We start from the raw sequence: 12286 nt of genomic DNA, 5'->3' as shown, positions 1-12286 counted from the left end.
AAAGGCATACTCTTGCAATTACAGTTAACCATTTAGATTTGCTTGATGATTGTTTTTAATTGATCACGGGCCAAAACCAAGAAATTAAAAACACACAATTAAGCATGCATGCCAAACAAAATTGCTTCAGTTTCCTCTTGAAAAAAATATTTTTATTAATTAAACAGCTTGTTTAGTTAATTGAACTGTTAGTGAAATGTCTTTCTGCATTGATGGAACGTTGAACTGTTCAGTAAATAGATTTCTTCAAGGCCTTGAACAGTCCTGGGCACATAGAAGATTTTGTGGAAATAGCTAATGATTATTTCTCTCCCCCTTTTTTTAGTCTGCACTATATTAATGGGTTTTAGAAGGTATTTTCCAGTCACTTGCATAAAATCTTATGCACTTGATACATCAGTGATGAATGAAAAAGGAAGTAGAAGATAAGGTTTTTACTTGAAAATAATTTCACATCTTTCCCACTATGATTCAAACTATGATTCAAACTATGATTCCGTTTTTGAGAACATTTATGAATACTTTTCTTCTGAGTATTCAAAAAAGTACTGAGATAACACATGTGTTTTACACCATTGCCCATCATTGTGAAAATCTGGAAACAACCAAATAAATGTTCACAAACAGGATGGTGGCTAAATACACTGGAATACTATGTAACCCATAAAAAAAATGAAGAGAATCTGTATTTATTAACTTGAAACCAGTGCAAATTATATTGCTAAGTTTAAAAAAGCAAGTTTCTAAAAATAGTACATTAGTAAGTATAGTGTGTGTGTATATATATATATATATATATTTTTTTTTTTTTTTTGGTAAAACAAATACCAGAATCTACATCTACAAGTCTGTAGTAATATTCACCAAACCATTTACAGTGGCTACTTTTGGGGCACTGAATGTGAAAGTTTTCTATCGACTCTGTAGGGATTAGAATGCAAGTAGTAAGGCTATTGTTTAATTTACTGCTAAAACCTCAGTGTATATAAATAATTGTGTCTGGTACATAATAAGCATGCAATAAATAGTGTTGACTGAATGAATACATGAATGAAGAGATTTCTGTAATAGGTAAATTATTTAGAGTTGGCATGGGTAATTTGTAAGCAAATAAAATCCACAAAATACCTTAATTTTTAAGTACAAAAAGTGATTTAGAACAACTTCCAAAGTCTCTGATACTTCTTCTTTCCCATTTTTTGCAATACTTTCCTTTTCCTAGCTAATTTTGGTTCAAAGGAAAATGAAAACGTTGTAGTGCCTGTGCTCACTTAAGATTTTCTGCCAAGGCTTCTTACTTTGGGTTTGTTGTCTGCCCTCAGAAATCCGTGCATCTCACATCCCAGATTGCTGTATATCTTCTTATGCGCATGCCATCTTTCCAATTTGATTACAAACCCTGAAGATACAGACCCTGTCTTATGATCTTTTCTGTCCTCAATACTTAGAACAGGGCCTCCCTAACAGTAGGGGGATAGTTCTGTTGCTGGGTATTCTTTCCACGAACATCTGTGCAGTTCTTAATGATGGAGTACTACTGGAACCCCTCCTTATAAGCCAAGATTTGCATACAATAGGCACCCCGTGTGTGTTTGTTTAATGAATCACTGGGACTTGATTCTGGCACATAATCTCTGCATATACAGGTGATTAGACTTGGTGTTGAGGGAGGTGAGAGGAGGCTGTATCAGTTTGGGATCATTTTCATTGTCAATAATAGAACACTGGACTAATCTGGCAGCAGCAGAAAAGAAAGAGAATTTATTGGCGCCCACGGCAGTTTAATAGTGCATCTGGCTGGAGAAATAGCTAGACACCGTGCCTCAAAATGACATCTCTGTCTCTCTCTTATTCTGTTCTCAGACAGACTTTCTCTTTGAGATTGTGAAATAGCTGCCCAAATCTCTTCAAACCATATTCTTCTGATTCCAATCCAGCAGAAAAAAAATGTCTTTTGTTTCAGCAGCCCTACCTAGAAAACAAAATCAGGACACTCAGGACACCAACACTAACTGTAGCCAGGAGACTTCGTGTGTACTGGTTTCATGAGCTTCGAGGGCGGGGGGAAAGCCTCGAGCAGACCAGGTAGACTGAGGAGAGAGGTGGAGCCCCAAGGAAAAATCAAGGCTGTTGCCATAGGAAAGGGGAATGGATGTCTGATAGTTGAATAGCAAAGGTCAAATGCAAAGGAAGATGACTATATATCATTCTTTTCTTTTCCACTCTCCCTAAATATGTACAAATCTGAGTAACAGATACAAGAACCAGTCAACTCTAGCTCTATGAAGATATGCATATCGACACTGTTACAAAGGTAGCAGGTGGAAGGATGGAGGGAGGGGCTATCTGAATTGATTAAAACCAGAATCCTAGTGTAGAGCAACGACTGTCAAATTTGTTCCATATTGAAATTATCTGGGGATAATTCTGATGCCCATGCCGCTCTTTGTAAGCATTATATCAGAGTATCTAGTGTCAGGACCTAAGCTTCACTACTTTTAGGCTCCTGAGTAAATTGTATTATCGCCAAGACTGAGAACCAGTGGTCAAGAGAGATACCAGGGAGGATTTCGTGTAGTTTTAGAGGTACCTGAAAGTGTGCTTTGAATAGAGTAGATCCTCAATAAATAATCCGATAATGGGATTTACAGGAGGAAAAGAACATGACTGAGCACAGCAGGGGCTATTTGCGAACTGGCCACTGTGTGTAGGCATCACATTCATTTCTCGACATAGATTCCTCCCTTCATAGTCAGGGTCAAAAAATATATACCTCTATTTACAGTGAAAAACTAGAGGTTCAAACAGATAAAACTTGCCAAAAGGCCAACCAATGAGTAAAATAGGTCTGTTGGGCCCCAAATTGCATATTCTCTCATAACACTCCAATGCAAATGTCAGACACGGGTTTAAAAGGTAAACTCAGATGTTGGATGTGGCAACTAAATTTATCTGACTAAAGAATAGAGTACATGGAACAGGCATGAAGGCAGTTCTGAAAAATTGACAAAGGTGACATTATTATCTGGCATGGTTTGGCAACCTAGGACCCACGGGCCAAATCCAGTCCACAGAGGCCTTTATAAACAAAATCTTATTGGGACATAGCCATGTTCACTGTTTACATATTGTCTACAGCTGCTTCTGTGCTATGGTAGTGGAGCTGAGCCGTCATGACAGATACCATATGTCTTGCAGAGGCTAATATATTTACCACCTAGCACTTCACAGAAAAAATCTGCTGACATGTGACCTAGAATTTACATTTTTGTGTGATCAGCAGTTCTAGGAAGGGATGAGATTGCATTATCAATTCACAACTGATAATAACTCTTACTGCTGTGTGAGTAGGATTCTCCAAGCATTTACTCATTCATTCTATCAGTTAACATTTCATTTCTTGGGCATTTACAAAGTGCCAGACACCCTGAACTCATACTCTATTGGGCAGATAGAACTGTTGAAATACAGTACAATAAATTCTACAGTGAAAAATAGGATACTGAGGTAGGATAACTTTTCTGTCTGCTTCTAGGCTACATGAGGACAGGCTTTGGTTCTGTTTTAGCTTATCATTCTGTGCTCAGCTTCTAGCAGAGTGCCCAGCAGGCAGCAGTAGGGGATCAGTAAGCATTTGATGAATGATTTAATGAATCAGTTAATATGATAGAGGTAACCACAGGATGCCAGGAGAACACACATAACCCAAACTCTGATAGGATGAGGTCAGGTTATGAAGCTGAAGAAACAGAAGAAGTGAAGGGGGAATGGGGACAGCAAAGAGAGCAGGGTGGTAGGAGTTCAGTGGCCCCACCTTGGAGGTCTACTGCAAAGTCTACCACCCTGGGACTAGACGGAAGAAGAACTGTGAGCCTGAGCAGTATTTGGTGGGAGATTTGATGTGATAAGTAAAATAGAAACTACTGTCCAGTTCCTGACTCAAACACTTCCAGAAGCTTCCTCCTGTCTACAGGTTAAGATCAAGTCCTCTAGAACTTGTTTTTTGCTAATTCAATTTTATCGCCCTTACTTTCTTTTTCTTTTTCTTATGTCAGTTCTCAGTGTCTAGTTTGATGCCTTCTGATTGCGCTTCATTCAGTCTTAACTCTGTGCTTTGTGAAAAGATATGCTTCCCCCTTAGGATGTTCCTTCCTCTCTCTCTAATCTATACTGCTAATCCTATAAGGCCCAACACAACTATGACCCTTCAGACAGATTTTTCCCACCCACTCCGAGCCTCACTGATGTGTCATCCCACATTCACACCCATCACTCACTCTCAGATTTAGTAATCAGTACTTCCTTGGGCTGGTTTGAGCCATTTCATTGCTAATGCTTTGCAGGAAGCTTCCTTCGAATATGGGTTCCCAGAAAGGGGGAGCATGAGAGGTTTCCCTCATGTGAACAATATGTACACAATATTTGAGTAGACACTTAAATACTTATTGAATAAATTCACAAATGAGTCAGATGAATAAAAAGTTATGAGGTTGGAAATGCTGCCAAAAAAGGGAAGTCAGGGAATGGAAAATAATTAGAGGAGATGCTTATAGGGTAGGGAAATAATCAGTACTTTGTAATTAGCTATTCTCAAAAAGTATAGGTTCTGAGGGAAAATATTTAAGTTCACTCAAAAAAATTTTTAGTAGAAATTCAGATGTGGAGAAATGAGTTAGTTGACTTTTCAGTGGGCACTTAATCGTCATTGATCTGGGTAAGGCACTGCTCTTGTTTTTATGTATTAGTTTCCTTATTTACTTATGTGTGTTTTCCTCAACTGTCCTCATTACCTATTGCCATTCCCCTTCACTATCACAGGAATGGCTCTAATGTGGTTAACGTGTATCCTCTTTCTGTGTCTGTTTTTGAAAACTTCGATTTGTTTGTCTTTTAACATGTATTTAAAACATTTATATATGAGGTGATATGTTGTGAATCTCAATCTGCTTCTTACCTTTTTTATGAAGCATTAAGTGTTTAAGATCTATACATAATAGATATGTACATATTGCTATAGTATAGATCTATTGTTTCCAGTTGCTTCATGAAGCATTTCACTGATTTACACCTCCAGTGATGGAAACCCACACTGCCTCCAAACCTCTGTCACTACAAATTATGATGAACATCCTTGTATTGTTCCCTCCTAGACCTAGTAGTGAGAATTTATTTGGGAAAAATCTCCAGGAATGGCATTGCTGGATCACAGGGAATATGTCTATTTAATTTGACTAAGGAGGGCAACCCTGTCGGGACCCAGCTCACTCTTGGGAGCTTTTTCTGTATCCTCACTTAATAAACTTCTATCGCTTTACTCACTAAAAAAAAAAATTAAATAAATAAAATTAATAATAATAATAATTTGATTAATGAGTACCAGATTCCCCTGCAGAATGGTGGCTTCAGTTTATGCACACGTTCCCTCCCTGCCCCATAAAGCAATGCACAGAGTTTCTATAAACTACAACCCTACTAATACTTAGTGTTACCCAGCTTTCTAATTTTTGCTAGTCTAACAGTTAAAAATTGATATTTCACTGTTGTTTTAATTAGTGTTACTTTGTTAAAGAGTTTCAAAATCTTGCTTGACTCAGTTTCTTCGAGTTTTTTCCCATAAATTACCTGTTTGTAAATATTTCTCCATTTTTTTCTAAGGGAGTTCTTATCTTTGTTGCTGTTGTTAATTTACAGTTAAGTGCTTATTGAATCATTTTTTCATCCAAGAAAATTAACTTAAATTGTAGCATTGAATTACTTTGCTGAATACCCCTTACTTAACTTAATAACTTTATTATCTGATTTTGAGAAGATAGCAGTAGCTGTATAGTTGTTAGATCTTCCCTAGTCCCCGCATATAAAATATATGGCAAAAATTAAAACCCATGAACAACATTTGCAACAAAACCTAGTAGGCTTCAGTCTCTCTTCTTCTTCTTTTTTTTTTTAAAGATTTTATTTATTTATGTGACAGCCAGCGAGGGAGGGAACACAGCAGGGGAGTGGGAGAGGAAGAAGCAGGCTCCCAGGGGTGGAGCCCGATGTGGGACTCGATTCCGGAACGCCGGGATCACGCCCTGAGCCAAAGGCAGACGCTTAACGACTGCGCTACCCAGGCTCCCTCTTCAGTCTCTCTTCTGGCACATACGGAGATTAGAAGTTGCCACTCTTGGGGCGCCTGGGTGGCCCAGTCCTTGAGCGTCTGCCTTCGGCTCAGGGCGTGATCCCAGTGTTCTGGGATCGAGCCCCACATCAGGCTCCTCCGCTGGGAGCCTGCTTCTTCCTCTCCCACTCCCCCTGCTTGTGTTCCCTCTCTTGCTGGCTGTCTCTCTCTGTCAAATAAATAAATAAATAAAATCTTTAAAAAAAAAGAAAAGTTGCCACTCTTGATGCCGCAATAAGAAAAAAGCTGAAAAGATTGAAAGTTAACAGCTCTTTGAAGAAATGTCACTAGAAACTTCTGAAACTGAAGTGCAAAGAGAAAAAAAGAACGAAAAAGAAACAGATATCCAGTTCTCTGAGACAAGTACACAATGTTTAACATATGTGTAATAGGAGAAGACAGAAGGGTACACAAAAATATTTGAAGCAATAATGACTGGGAATTTCCCAAAATTCATGACAAATACCAAAACACAGATCCAGGAACTCAGAGAACACCAAGCAAGATAAATACCAGACTAAGTGACAAGTAAGCGCTAGGAAACCCCAAATACAACCAGGTGGAGAGAATCGCCAATGACCAGACTGTGTATATTATCATCATCTCCGTGGGAGATAGCAAAGGGAGGCAACGGGGTGGCGGTGGACTAAGAATAGGAGAAACCACAGGAATCCAACCGATATTCACTGAAAAGTATGGTGGGTTAATCAGAACAACAGATAAAACCGGGAGGGGTTTGCCTACACTAGGGAGAGGCGGTGAGTGGCTTTGTGCTAAAACGCAGAGGGATTTTGAACTCTTAAAATGGACCCTCTACGGTTTCTTCCCAGAAGGGTCCAAACGAGGGGAAAAACTACTGGGAATGAAACCAAAATTGAGCAAGAGGAGATACTAGAGAAAGAAGAGAAGATCCCAATAAACGTTGGAAGATGGGGGTGGAGCCAGGAAATCTCAGACTCACCATATTTCTGCACACTACATGGAAACCATAAGAGAGGGAGCTCTGTGAAGACTTAAAAACTGTCCTAACTTCTCCTCCTTCTAAAATATGAGGAAAATTAATTTTACGTAAAATAAGCAACAGCAAAGTATTGAGTTGAAATCTCACACAAAATTGCTATAAGAAATAAAGAGAATAATGGTCACAATAACATCCCTAGACAATGAAAGTATATCAGAAAATATGATTAAAAAACAGATAAAAACTGTAACTATTTCAAAACAAACAATAGGCAATAAGGAATAATACAAGCCATGAGAGAGCAATGTAAATCAGAAATAGAAAAATACAGAAATGAGGTAACAGGACTCAAGAAAGAATTAGAATAAAACAACAAAATATTTTAATGACTAAACCAGAAGATACAAGCGTACAGAAACAGCAAAGAATGTCTTAATAGAAACAGAAGAAGAATAGGAGAGAAAAAAATAGAAAAAGGAGAAAGAAAAGGAGGAAAATGGAATTTGAGGGGAAAAAAAGAACAAATATTGAAGGTGGAAATGATTTGACACATTGTTCATAGGAGATCCTGAAGAAGAAACCCTAAGTAGGAGAACAGAACAAATATTAAAAAGTGTAATTTTAAAGATTTCCTGAAGCTAAAAAAAAAAAATTGAAATCTGTATTGAAAGAGCACATGGTGTGTCTGAGGACATTGATCTAGAATAACCATTACCCACTCTTATTCTGGTAAAATTGCAGAACTTTTATAGGAAAAAACCAAAAACCAAAAAACAAAACCAAACCGACCTTTGGTCATCTAGGAAAAAAATACCATGTGATGTATAAGAGAAAGAAAATCATATTATCATCAGACAGTTTGACAACAATAATCTATGCCAGAAGAAAATGCAGTAACATATTTTCGATACTCAGTGAGAGCACCTGTGAGCTGAGGATTTTATATCCAACAAAACTGGCCTTCAAGTATGAAGCGCATAAGCTGCTAGCAATATGCCAAGGACTCAGAGAATACTGTTTTCATGAGCTTGTCCTGAGTAATCTACTAAAGAATAACTTAACCAAAATGATGTGAGCGATATCATCATGAGTACTGGTGGTAGGGTTACCTGTAGAACTAAGAATGAGCATTAAAGAGGGAAAGTATATAGTATGTAGTGGCTGTGTGATCTGAGAATGTGGACATGGTACAACTATTGAAAAGGGGGAGAATTATGGTAGCATGGGCAAACTTCTTTTTAAGAAATCATAATGTCCAGTGGTAGTGTTAGAATTGGACTGCAAATTTTTTTCAGAACTCAATGATCGGTGGTAATATTGGAATTGGACTGCTGTGTTTACATGGGATAAAGTAATGAAAAATTAATGGGTATTTCATTTTATTGTCTCTGTCCTTGAGAACCAGGATTCTTCATGTAGTTGAACAGAATACAGATTTAATGTAAAGGAAATTAAATAACATTTAACCTGAATTTGAATTGTAATTTAAGTATGAACTCACAAGATATTTTATTTCTCTACTGAAAAATTCTAGAAATAATGACCAACCAAGCTCCTGTAGCGTCCAGACTGTGGTCTTCCTCAAGACCATTTCCAATAAAATAAACCAGGATTTCTTAGAGAAATAGCTAATTGTAGTTTGGGACCTATTAAAGACCGTTAGAATTATCTCAAATAAGAGACAATTTGAAGAGGCCCTCACTCACCTGAGATGGGACAAATTGAGTTTCAATAATGATAAGAATTGCAATGGATTGCTAATAAATTAGTTACCTGGTGCTGTGTAACAGTTGTTCTGAAGCTTTGCTTAAAGCCAGACACATTATATCACGCGGTTTCTCAGAGTCAGGAGTCCCAGGGCAGCTTAACTCTCTTACCTCTGTCTCAGAGGCCCTAATGAGATTGCAGTTAGGCTGTTCTTTGGGGATATGTTCATTTGCGTTTGGCCGGGGAGGATCTACCTCAGAAAATCACTCATGTGGCTCCTGGCAGGATGAGTCTGTTCTTCACTGGGTTGGCCTCGCCATAGGGCTGCTTACAATATGGCTTCCCTCTGAGCACAGAGCAACCATGACAGCAGTCCAGTGAGTGAGCACCAGGGATGGAAGCTGCAGACTTTTACAACCTGATCTCAGACGTGACACACCATCACTTCTGCTGTAGTTTATTGGTTACCCAGGCCAAACCCCCTCCTTGTGGTAGGGGACTGTGCAAGATGTGAAGGCCAGAAGGCAAGGATCATTAGGGGCCTTCTTGGACTCTGGCTCCTAAAGTGTGAAACCCATCAGATATGCTTAAATCCATGAGTTCGCAATAATAGTAAAAAACCAAAAAGCAAAAAAACTAGTTGGTCTCCTGAGGATGCCAGCCAGCCATACATTATCTTGAGAACTGGGGAAATGAAAGAACCAAGCTTTTCTATATGAGCTATAACCAGAGTATTCAGCAAGCAGAGTAGAAGAGTGAAGGATTCTTCTTATAAAATTATTTCAGCTAATGAAATGAAATGATAGGGTTGGAATATTACCCATATTACAACCCCCCAGTAAACGAATGAATTTGGGCATTGAATGTGAAATGCTGCTGACAATGAAGAACAAAGAAAATCAGACGGACGTACCATCCGATGAAAGACCCACCACCACCTCGACCTTGCCGAAGGGACTGAAGCGGAGTCCCATCAGGCTTGTGGATTCAGTTGTCAATTTGCAGCAGAAACAATAGGGGGAACACATTGAGCTAAATTGCGAATGTGCCATCAGCACAATCCGGACTGGAGGAAATCTCTACAGGTCAAATGGTCTGGGTTATTCAACAAAGTGTAAAGAAAGAAAGGAATGGAGGGGAAATAGAAGCAACGTAAAAAACCAATTTAAAAAATGGGCAAGACTAACTATGGCAGCTAGGAGTGCATTCTTGGTTGATGAAATTATAAAGAAATGCAAAGGAGTTATCAAAGCCAGGACAGTGGAAGAAGGAAGAAGGTGATTACTATGTAAGTCAAGACAGTGGTTGCTCTGGGGTAGGGGACAGGACTGTGATTAAGACGGGGCACAGGGAGAGGCTTCTGGGTGGCTGGCAAACTTTTATGTCTTGACCCAGTCAGTAGCTACCAGAGCATTTACCTTATAATCACTCACTATGATATTAATTTGTTTTATGCGATGTCCTTTATCTTATGATAGAAAGATTAAAAAACATTTCTGAAGATAACATGTGAATGTAGTAAAATATTCAAATAGTGGAAAAATTTATAAAGTGAAAAGTCAGTCTCCTTCCCAACCTATCAGTCCTTGAATTTTTTTCCCCAGAGGTAGCCACTGCCACCTGCTTCTTGTGTATCTGTCCAGAGAGCTCTTATGCATATAAAATCTCTCACACACACATATGTGTGCTTGTTATATATGTATATATATATGTGTGTGTGTGGATATGTGTGTGTGTATATTCCCTCTCCATTTTAAAAGCATAAATGATAGAATTAGAATGTCATGCACATGTTCTGATCTTTGTTTATTTTACTGAATATTTTGTAGACCATTCTCTATCCCATAGGGCCAAATTAGATAAAACTGATAATGTCAGTCCCTCTTTCTAGCCGACAACCAATATATTTTGACCTGTAAATAGCAGTTTAAATTAGCAGGTAACTTTTCTAAGAATATACTAAGTCAGTAGATGTGTTCCTAGTTTCTCAATGTGGAAATACTGCTCATGTTGATTTTGAAGGCACACATTTTTCATAAAATTTAAAATTCACATGTCCTTTTTTTTTTTTTAAACCCAAGATTTCGTGTTAAACGAACCTGCTCACCTTTTGATTCAGACAAGATAACCCCAAGGGAAGGGTGGATTCTATAGTCAGCAAAGTGCTCTTTCAGCATTTCCCTTAATGAACTCAGAGGTATTTTATGGCAAGTGTCAAAACAACACACATCTGACTAACCTTTGTGCTTCTCAGTTGATAACCACCTGTTTGTAGTGATAAGTAGGATTACAGCAGACAGACGTGCCTTTAAACCCTAATCTTGGGCTAGTAAATATTTTCTGGACATCAAATTGTATTCTTAAGGAAAAAAAAAAAAGAGCTTGGTGAGGTATTTTCACTATCTCTTTATTTCTTTAGTATTTTTTTTTGCTTTTTCAGTCGCTTAAGTAGTGTCTATTGAGTACTTACCTTGCACCTAGCAGTGGGCAATGTCCCGATGTACCAAGGAAGGAGGTACAAAGACAGAGCTTATGGTCTTGCCAGGGAGTCATGATACACACACACATATGAAACAGCTAGTGAACAAGAGAGTATCGTATACATCTGTGTGTTTGTCTCAGTGGATGCAAGCATGTGTTAATATACGTAACACACAGAGAAATATACATGTATGCTAAGTGGTGTGGCACAGACATTAGAAAGCAGGCAAGAGTTTGGAAATTATGTGAAGGGACAGTAAGCCAAAGCAGCTGGAAGGTGGTGTGAATCTGGTTGTTGGGCAAGACTCTACTGCAGAAAGCTCTGGAGCTGAGTTTTTGTATTTCTTTTTTTAAAGATTTTTTTTTATTTATTTGACAGAGATAGAGACAGCCAGCAAGAGAGGGAACACAAGCAGGGGGAGTGGGAGAGGAAGAAGCAGGCTCATAGCGGAGGAGCCTGACGTGGGGCTCGATCCCACAACGCCGGGATCACGCCCTGAGCCGAAGGCAGACGCTTAACCGCTGTGCCACCCAGGCGCCCCAGTTTTTGTATTTCTTTTGAATGATTATAGATTCATGGGCAGTAGCAAGAGTAGTAAAAGAGTGGACCCTTCACGGAGCTTCGCCTAATCCTAACAGCCTACATAGCTACAGAGCAATATCAGTACTGGCATATTGACATTGGGACAGTCTACAAATCCTTTCCAAGTCTGCATGCACATACTTTTGTGGAACTGAGTTTGATAAATGAAGTTCAATAGACAAGAGGAATGAGGACAAACCGGAATAAGCAAACCTCACAGGGCAGTTAGTTTCCAGAAATGTCCTCTTTCTCTCTTCTTCCAACTTGCAGGCATCCCACATAATCCTGTGTCAATTGACCAGACCTCCTTCCCCACCAGGGGTTGGCTTGCTACCTCCTCTTCACAAATGGGAGCCAAGCACAACGTGTTCTTATTCCAGCGGTCGAAACACAG

The 12286-nt window shown here is 38.8% G+C and overlaps 1 protein-coding gene across 2 annotated transcripts in view; it reads left to right on the top strand.

Moving 5' to 3' along the window:
* TRPM6 (transient receptor potential cation channel subfamily M member 6) overlaps positions 1-12286 on the top strand; it is a 187709-nt gene that overhangs the window by 33949 nt on the left and 141474 nt on the right. The window lies entirely within an intron of this gene.

Source organism: Ursus arctos, unplaced genomic scaffold (assembly GCF_023065955.2).
Source record: "Ursus arctos isolate Adak ecotype North America unplaced genomic scaffold, UrsArc2.0 scaffold_33, whole genome shotgun sequence".
Taxonomy (NCBI): Eukaryota; Metazoa; Chordata; class Mammalia; order Carnivora; family Ursidae; genus Ursus; species Ursus arctos.
The sequence above is the reverse complement of the archived record's forward strand: the minus strand, read 5'-3'. Positions and strand labels throughout refer to the sequence as shown.